Source organism: Macaca nemestrina, chromosome 9, assembly GCF_043159975.1.
Source record: "Macaca nemestrina isolate mMacNem1 chromosome 9, mMacNem.hap1, whole genome shotgun sequence".
Lineage (NCBI taxonomy): Eukaryota > Metazoa > Chordata > Mammalia > Primates > Cercopithecidae > Macaca > Macaca nemestrina.
The window spans coordinates 127,454,534-127,463,441 of NC_092133.1; the positions used below are offsets into that span (position 1 = coordinate 127,454,534).

The 8,908-nt window shown below is 42.4% G+C and overlaps 1 non-coding gene across 1 annotated transcript; it reads left to right on the forward strand.

Moving 5' to 3' along the window:
• Window positions 1-7,617: 7,617 nt before the first annotated feature.
• LOC112426255 (small nucleolar RNA U13) lies at window positions 7,618-7,722 on the forward strand. Its single transcript, XR_003017510.2, has one exon. It is a non-coding gene; the product is annotated as a small nucleolar RNA U13 (small nucleolar RNA).
• Window positions 7,723-8,908: the final 1,186 nt, after the last annotated feature.

Here is an 8,908-nt window from a genome sequence, read left to right on the forward strand (position 1 = left end):
CAAAATGGTCTGTGGAGGGACCACGTAGGGAGAAATAATGCTTAGGGTGATTGGCTAAGGATAGGATGGGTTAGCACATTCGGAGGTGAATCCTGAGATATTCGAGAAGTTGGTGGTGATAGCAGCTGTGTCTTTTGGGCTATCTGAGTGGATAGTGGAGTGCCCAGCAGTGAAAACCAGAATCAGCTCTAGTGCAGCAGTCCCCAACCTTTTGGCACCAGGGACCAGTTTTGTGGAAGACAATTTGGGTGGGGAGAGACAAGGAATGCTTTCAGACTGATTCAAGTGCATTACATTCGTTGTGTACTTTATTTCTATTATTATTATATACTCACCATAATGTAGCATCAGCGGGAGACCTGAGCTCGTTTTCCTGCAACTAGACAGTCCCACGTGGGGGTGGTGGGAGACAGTGACAGGTCATCAGGCATTAGACTCTTATGAGGAGCGCGCAACCTCAATCCCTCACATGCATAGTTCACAATAGGTTCACGCACCTGTAAGAATCTAATGCTGCTGCTGTTCTATCAGGAAGTGGAGCTCAGGAGGTAATGTGAGCAATGGGGAGTGGCTGTAAATACAGATGAAGCTTCTCTCACTCATCAGCCACTCACCTCCTGCTATGTGGCCTGGTTCCTAACAGGAACTGGTACTGATCTGTGGTCTCAGGAGTTGGGGACCCCTGCTCTAAGGCAGTGGTTCTCAACCAGGGGTTAATTTGTGCCTCTCCACCCTGCCCCGGGAACAGTTGACAATTCTAGAGACATTTTTGGTGTCTTAAGTTGGGTGGAGGGTGCTACTAGCGTCTAGTGGTAAAAGTTCAAAAATGCTGCTAAACATCCTACAATGCACAGGATAGCACCCCATAACAAACACTCACCCAGCCCAAAATGTCAGAAGTGCTGAGGCTGAGGAGCCCTAGACTAGGGTGATCCAAAGATATCAGAGTAAGAGAATGGCGCTTCAACATGGTCCATTTCACTGCCCTAATTTTTCTATGTGTGGACAACTGATTTCATTATTTTCAGTGAGTTGGATTTAAATTATTTTAAAATGAATGAAGCTATTTTCAGCTTGTTCATTTCTGTTGGGTTGATAGCCATTTCACTGCTATGCTATAGATGTGAAGTGTTTTCTAATGTATCTTCCTTCATTATTCTTTGACCCTCATGACTTTGAAGTAACTACTAACTTAAAAACAGCACTCTGGGTTGGTGTGGTGGCTCAGGCCTGTAATCTCAGCACTTTGGAAGGGCAAGGCGGGAGGATTGCTTGAGTCCAGGAGTTCGAGAGTAGCTTAGGCAGCATAGTGAGGCCCTATCTCTACAAAAAATTAGTGGTGCATGGTGGCGCATGCCTGTAGTCCCAGCTACTAGGGAGGTCGGGGCAGGATGATTGATTGAGCCCAGGGGGTCCAGGTTGGAGTGAGCCATGATCACACCACTGCACTCCAGTTTGGGTGACAGAGCAAGACTCTGTCTCAAAAAAACAAAAACAAAAATGAAAACTCAGCACTCCACTTTGTGATGGAGGCAACATTTTCACTCTTTGCATTGTTTTTAAACTAGAGGTAGAGCGATTTTGAGAGAGAGAGACTGAGAGAGAGAGAGAGAGAGAGAGAGAGAGAGAGAGAGAGAGAGAGACTTTATTTGCAATCCCCCCTTCAGTTTGTGTCGAATCCCATAAAAATCAGCAAAGGTATGATGACTTCTGACAGGAGACAACTTCTCAGAATGTGGTATCATGCTGTCCAATCTTTAAGTGAAGATACTTCTTCATTCTCTGTAGGTTTCTTTTCAAAACACCACAATGAAATTCCTTTCTCCCTCCAAGATGGAATCTAAGATCTAGCAGGGTATCAGTGGCTCATATATTCATCAGCCTCTTTTATTTTTTTGAAGATAAGGTTTCTTCTGTGTCGAGTATGAAAAGGCATTTTAATGCTATCTCTCTGACTTATTCTCCTGTGCACTTCCCCTTCCATGCTCACATTAGTCTCGGTGATATCCACTCTTATTTCTTTTTAAATAGTGTGGCTTTTGATCAGGGTAGACTCTGGTGGAAATGATCAGGGAGGATTTCATAGAAATATTGCTTCTAGCGAAGGCTTTAATTCCCCCTTCTAACAGACTGAACGAGAACAGTGTTTGTCCTCTTTCAGTTCCACGGCCCAGAGAATATTTACTGCTCTTCTTTATCAAAATCTCCTGTGCTGGAGGTTCTTGAAAGATGAATCTGAAATAAAGTATTTTTTTCCTATTCCAGCTATTGATAGGCCACTCGGTGTGAAAGGATATTGATTATGATCTTGGATAGAGAATAGAGCAGAACAGAGGGAGTGATTCTCTGCTACGTTGCTCGTTTTTTTTTTTTTTTTTCCTGACAATTTGCTGCTTCCACAAAGCAGTCACTTGGCAGCATCTCACTTGGGGCCCCAGTGTCCTCATTTACTAGAAGTAATGCAAGCTGCCCCTTCGGTCCCCCACCTCTATGCAAGGTACCTGATGCTCCACAGATAATGGCACATAATAAATGCAAGATTCTCGGGAATTTCAACTACCCAACACAGTTTTACCAAGCACTCATTAATAACCAGATTAATGAGGCTTGAACACAATTGTTCACATGTTTAGAGTCTGCTCCAGGTCTGCATTGGTGAATATTGTTGTCATAATTAAGTTCAAAAGGCCAGACCATGAACCCATATTTTAAGGATCAGAGGTCGAGATGAGGCACATTGCGGTTAAGTGGAAAACTTCTTACTTTTAGGTAACCCCCTAAACTAGAACCGAGCTGAGGGAACCACATCCTGGCTGGGATTGTCACATTTTGCTGTTCTATGTAACTATGGTAAAGTTCATGGTAAAGTTCATCTCTTTCTGCATTTCCCTCCTACCCACCTCTCTGCAAAAGGATTTGTTGTAATCTGACAGGCACTCTCTCTATATACACAATCTCCCCCGTTTGATCTTTCTCTAGCAATGTTTCATCTTTGTTCTTCTCATACTTATTGGACACTAACTAAATACTAGGCTTAAACATTCTGACATTTCCAGGATGTAGGTACCAGTATTAGCTCTCATATCACAGGTAAGAGGCTGTGATTTGGATACTTAGCACCTTGCCCAGAGTCACCCAGTGAACAAGTGGTGCCACTAGACCTTGAGCCCTTAAAGTTTTGCGGTAGGAGCCAGGACTTGCCTCAGGAAGTGGGACTTGACTCTCTGAAGACAGGGTTCTGACACTGGGCCAAATTGAGGAGTTGAGTTAAAACAGGGACAGGTCGGGCATGGTGGCTCACGCCTGTAATCCCAGCACTTTGGGAGGCTCAGGTGGGCAGATTACTTGATGCCAGGAGTTTGAGACCAGCCTGGCCAACATGGTGAAACCCCATATCTACTAAAAATAGAACAACATTAGTCAGTCATGGTGGTGTGTGCCTGTAATCCCAGATTCTTGGGAGGCAGAGGCACGAGAATTGGTTGAACCCAGGAGGCGGAGGGCGGAGGTTGTAGGGAGCCAAGATCACATCATTGCACTCCGGCCTGGGCAACAGAGCAAGACTCAGGGACAGAGCAGAGGCAGCTTTCCATAAGGCACACCCACCAGTGTGCCATGGCAGTTTACATTGCCATGGCAGCTTACCATTGCTGTGGCAGCACCCAGAAGTGACTGCCCCTTTTCATGGCAATGACATAATGACCCAAATGTTACCACCCCTTTTCTAGAAATTTCTGCATAATTGCTCCTTAATTTGCATATAATTGAAAAGTAGGTATAAATCAGACTGTAGAACTGCCTCTGAGCTGCTACTCTGGGCACGCCGCCTATGAGGTAGCCCTGCTCTGCAGGGAGCAGTGCCTCTGCTGCTCTTGTGCACTGCTGGTCCAATTAAGGTCATTAAGACCCCTGTAATCCCAGCACTTTGGGAGCCTGAGGCAGGCAGATCACGAGGTCAGGAATTCAAGACCAGCCTAACCAACATGGTGAAACCCTCTCTGTACTAAAAATACATAAATTAGCTGGGTGTGGTGGCACGTGCCTGTAATCCCAGCTACTCAGGAGTCTGAGGCAGCAGAATCGCTTGAACCTGGGAGGTGGAGGTTGCAGTGAGCTGAGATAGCACCATTGCACTCCAGCCTGGGTGACAGAAAGAGACTCCGTCTCAAGAAAAAAAAAAAAAGTTGCTAAGACCACTGGTTCACCTTGAATTCTTTCCTGAGTGAAGCTAAAATCCCTCCCAGGCTAAGCCCCAGTTTTGGGGCTCACCTCTCCTGCATCAGTTTAGCTGCAGAGTCAGTTATGTCTACTGTATCTGACAGACTGCTGTGTTCTTCCACCACCGGAGAAATGAATTAGTGTTCGATGCACATTTGTTCTCTGAACGATCTTTGTCATTATGGCCATGGAAACCTAGAGATAGTATGAGCCACCTGTTTACCCTTGTGGATGGCCAAAGATCACCCTTCCTATAGCTGTATAGTGAAAAGGACACTATACACACTTCCTATAGCTGTATAGTGAAAGGACAGTTCTTTATGTTCTTAGTAAAAAGAATGGAATCCTAACCTCCTTATTCAGAGGCCCACAACTATAGTAAAGAGTTGTGAAAATGGAATCAAAATAAAAATTTTGGGAGAATGGTAAGTTCTTTAAAAAAAACACAAAGTGTAGGCCAGGCTTATGCCTATAATCTCAGCACTCTGGGAGGCTGAGGTGGGAGGATCACATGAGCCAGGAGTTCAAGACCAGCCTGGGCAAAAAAAATGAGACTCCATGTTTACAAAAAGTAAAACAATGAGTTGGGCATGGTGGTGCACACCTGTAGTCCCAGCTTCTCAGGAGATGGAGGCAGGAGGATCGCTTGAGCCCAGGAGATCAAGGCTGCAGTGAGCTATGTGTGATCGTGCCAGCCACTGCACTCCAGCCTGGGCAACAGAGTCATACCCTGTCTCAAAATAACAACAACAACAACAACAAAGTGTATGATACATTAGGAATAATTCTGTCTATTTACAAACTTATACTTAACATGATATAATGGAGAAACACATTACTATCTCTAAGAGAAGTATAAGGTAACTTTCTTTTCCACTTCCTTAGATCACTTACCAGTGGTTTCGACATTTTAGTTTTAGAGAATTTTACTGGGCCCTGGCTTAGTGTCTGTTACTTCTCACACATGTCTGTTTCCTCATTGTGCTTGAGTGAAGTGCTTTTTTTTTTTTTTTTTTTTCTTCTCCGGTCCCTGGATAGACCTTCATTTTGTTTAGAGAAAATTGAAGGCTCCTATTGCTAAAAATAAGAGAGATGAATTGATAGTTAAATGTATTAAATAAAAACATTATACTTGGCTGAATATGAGACTAGCAAGACATAAAAAATACCATTATAATATTTTTCACTTCTCTTAATTTGACACTAAACGGCTTGCTTTCCTTTATACATAGTCAACATCAGCTCACCAGAAGGTTTGGTAGTTAAGAAACAAGCTGTTAAATATTAAAGCTGTATCTATGTAATTGAATGTTTTTGGTATGGCTGTGTTCTAAATATATCCTATTAAGATACTGTTCTACAGAGATATTTAATTACTGACATCTAATCATGCTACTGCTGTTTCTTTAACCAAGCGAAAATATGAAGTGCTAGAAAGAAAATAGTTTCATTTTAAACAGCAACATTTTATTAATCTCAGCCATAAAAGCAAACTCAGATCTCCAAATGAAATCATGCCATTTTTAAAGACAGCATTTTTCAGTTTGGTAATCCTTGTGTAATGCAGAGATATATGGCTATACTTAAGGCGTTAAAACATTCTCACAAATAATGTACACAATAAAAGTTAATTATGCTCATTTATTACATCAAAATAAAATCTAAACTATGAAATTCACAAGGAGAATTTCACAGTTAACTGTGGAACATTATTTTAGATGTTTATGACCCTAACATTTTTAATACCGTAGACAATTTAGGAAGACATTAAGACCATAATCAGATAATAATAATACCTTTCACTTCTGGAGTGCTTTCACAAATTCACGAACATTACCTCATTTTATCAAAACAGCAGTTCTATGAATTAGGTGGGGAAACTATTGTTATAATCATTTTGACATATGGCGAAATTGAGGCCATGGAAATGTGTGTGTCTTGTTTCAGCTCACAAAGTAAGTGGCAAAAGTGGAATTATAATCCAAGACTCTTAATTTCAATTTTTGAAAATTAGAAACTAGGTTAAATATTACTAGTTTTTAATAGTGGTTTCTGGTGTTCAATCTTATTTTTTTTTTGAAATTAAGAAGGTGCTATTTAAAGTGATGTGGAAAAAGTGACTTGATCAGTAAATATTTTCCCTCAGTCCAACATACTAAAAGTTCTAACTTCATACAAAGACCACTAAACTACTACAAAGCCATTTTGGTTAGAAGGTGGTATTGGGGGGGAAGAAGCCTATTTATTGATTTTTCTCCTCATTCTCACTAAATACATTTACTCTTACAAACACGCTAATTTTTCCCTCTGTTTTTTTTTTTTTATTTTGGATATAGAATCTTGCTGTGTCACCTAGACTAGAGTGCAGTGGCACGATCGTGGCTCACCATAATCTTGACCTCCCAGGCTCAAGTCATCCTCCCACCTCAGCCTCCTGAGTAGCTGAGACTGCAATCATGCGCCACCATGCCTGGCTGATTTTGTATCTTTTTGTAGAGATGGGTTCTCACTATGTTGCCCAGGTTGGTCTTGACCTCCTGGGCTCAGTGATCCTCCTGCCTTGGCCTCCCAAAGTGCTGGGATTACAAGCAATAGCACTGCACTTGGCCAAACAAGTTGATTTCTATCAAAGAAAAGAGAGTGACTCTTTCTTTTTAGTGTCTGTGAATACATTCAGAAGAGGCAAGTAGGAAGGAAATGATGCACCCTGAATGCTAACAGGAAAGTTGCCCCTGACATGATGATTTGGTCCATGTTCACAATGAAGGAGTTAGGATATTTAAAGTTTGATCTTTGAATAAGAAATGGATATACCACTCTCTTATCCTAGCTATCAAGATATTCAAAATAAATAAACTGATCAGCTTTATAATTTCATGACTGTGGATTAAAATGTCAGCCCACTAATCTACTGGGTAAGAGATGCCCCACCAAAGAGATGGACAATCCATCAATATCCATGATAGTGAAATACATGAATTCAGCTTTCTGATTTTTGGGGTATTTTTTTTTGTTTGTTTTTGTCACACCAAGCATGTGAACCCATGAATTCAGCTTTCAGAATGTTTAATCTAACCTGCTTTAAACAAAATTCTGACCTTTTTTTGAGACAGAGTCTCGCCTTGTCACCCAGGTCCCGTGGTGCGATCTTGACTCACTGCAACCTCCGCCTCCCGGGTTCAAGTGATTCTCCCACCTCTACCTTCTGAGTAGCTGGGATTACAGGCATGTGCCACTATGCCTGGCTAATTTTCGTATTTTTAATAGAGACGGAATTTCATCATGTTGGCCAGGCTGGTCTCAAACTCCTGACCTCCAGTGATCCACCCACCTTGCCCTCCCAAAGTCCTGGAATTACAGGCGTGAGCCACTGCACCTAGCCAAAATTCTTATTTAATGATCCTTTTGTAGTTCATGAGCACGACCATCGGGTGTTTACATGCATGTGTGAGATATGCCACCCTGTGAACCTTGTTACGACATTGGCATGTTACCCGTCTAACCCGAAAAATAATTCTTATTTAACCTTTCTAATTATCTAGACCAGTCGTCAACCAACGTCTTATGTAAAGTGCCAGACAGTAAACATTTCAGGCTTGCAGGGCGTAGAGTCTCCAACAAAACTATACAACTCTGCCATTATAGTGCGAAAGCAGCCACAGCCAGTATACTACAAATGGACCGCACCGTGTTTCAGTAAAACGGTTTTTTTTTTTTTTTTTGAGATGGAGTTTAGCACTTGTCGCCCAGGCTGGAGTACAATGGCGCGATCTCAGCTTACTGCAGCCTCTGCCTCCCGCCTCCTGGATTCAAGTGATTCTCCTGCCTCAGCCTCCTGAGTAGCTGGGATTACAGGCGTGTGCCACCACACCCAGCTAATTTTTGTATTATTAGTAGAGGCAGGGTTTCACTGTGTTGGCCAGGCTGGTCTCAAACTCCTGACCTCAGGGAGCCACAGGCTGCAGTTTGCTGACCCCTAATCTAGACAGGTTAGATTTTGTTGTTTTGTGATTATCTATGAAACATTATGACAAAATTATGAGTTTCATTGTGCTTTTTCTTCCAACCATTTACTTTGGCCTGTTGATTTTATTTGCTTGTCAAATAATAGCCTGGCAGGAAAATTGTCCTTGCTCTCTTTTTTTCTTAGTTTTCTTTCCCATAAATATTCAGTTTAATTTATTGAACATCTGCTGAGTCATAGGCAACATTCTAGGCCCTGGAGAAGCAACTTGAAGACCCAAGATACCTCCCTCTGGGGGATAATAGTCTTTTCTTTTGTTTTCCTTTTTGGAGCTGGAGCCTCGCTCTGTTGCCCACGCTGCAGTGCAGTGATGCGATCTTGGCTCACTGCAACCTCTGCCTCCCAGGTTCAAGCAATTATCCTGCTTTAGCCTCCCAAGTAGCTGGGATTACAGGTGTGTGTCACCACACCTGGCTAATTTTTGTATTTTTAGTAGAGATGGAGTTTTACTGTGTTGGTCAGGCTGGTCTCGAACTCCTGAGCTCAAATAATCCACCCACCTCGGCCTCCCAAAGTGCTGGGATTACAGGTGTGAACCACCATGCCCAGCCAATATTAGCCTTTGAGGGTGACTTCTGTAAACAAACCATCCCTTAGTGTTATGCAGCTGATACGGACATTTCTAAATGGAAAGTTGGGCTCACAATGGGTAGACAGAATAATGGT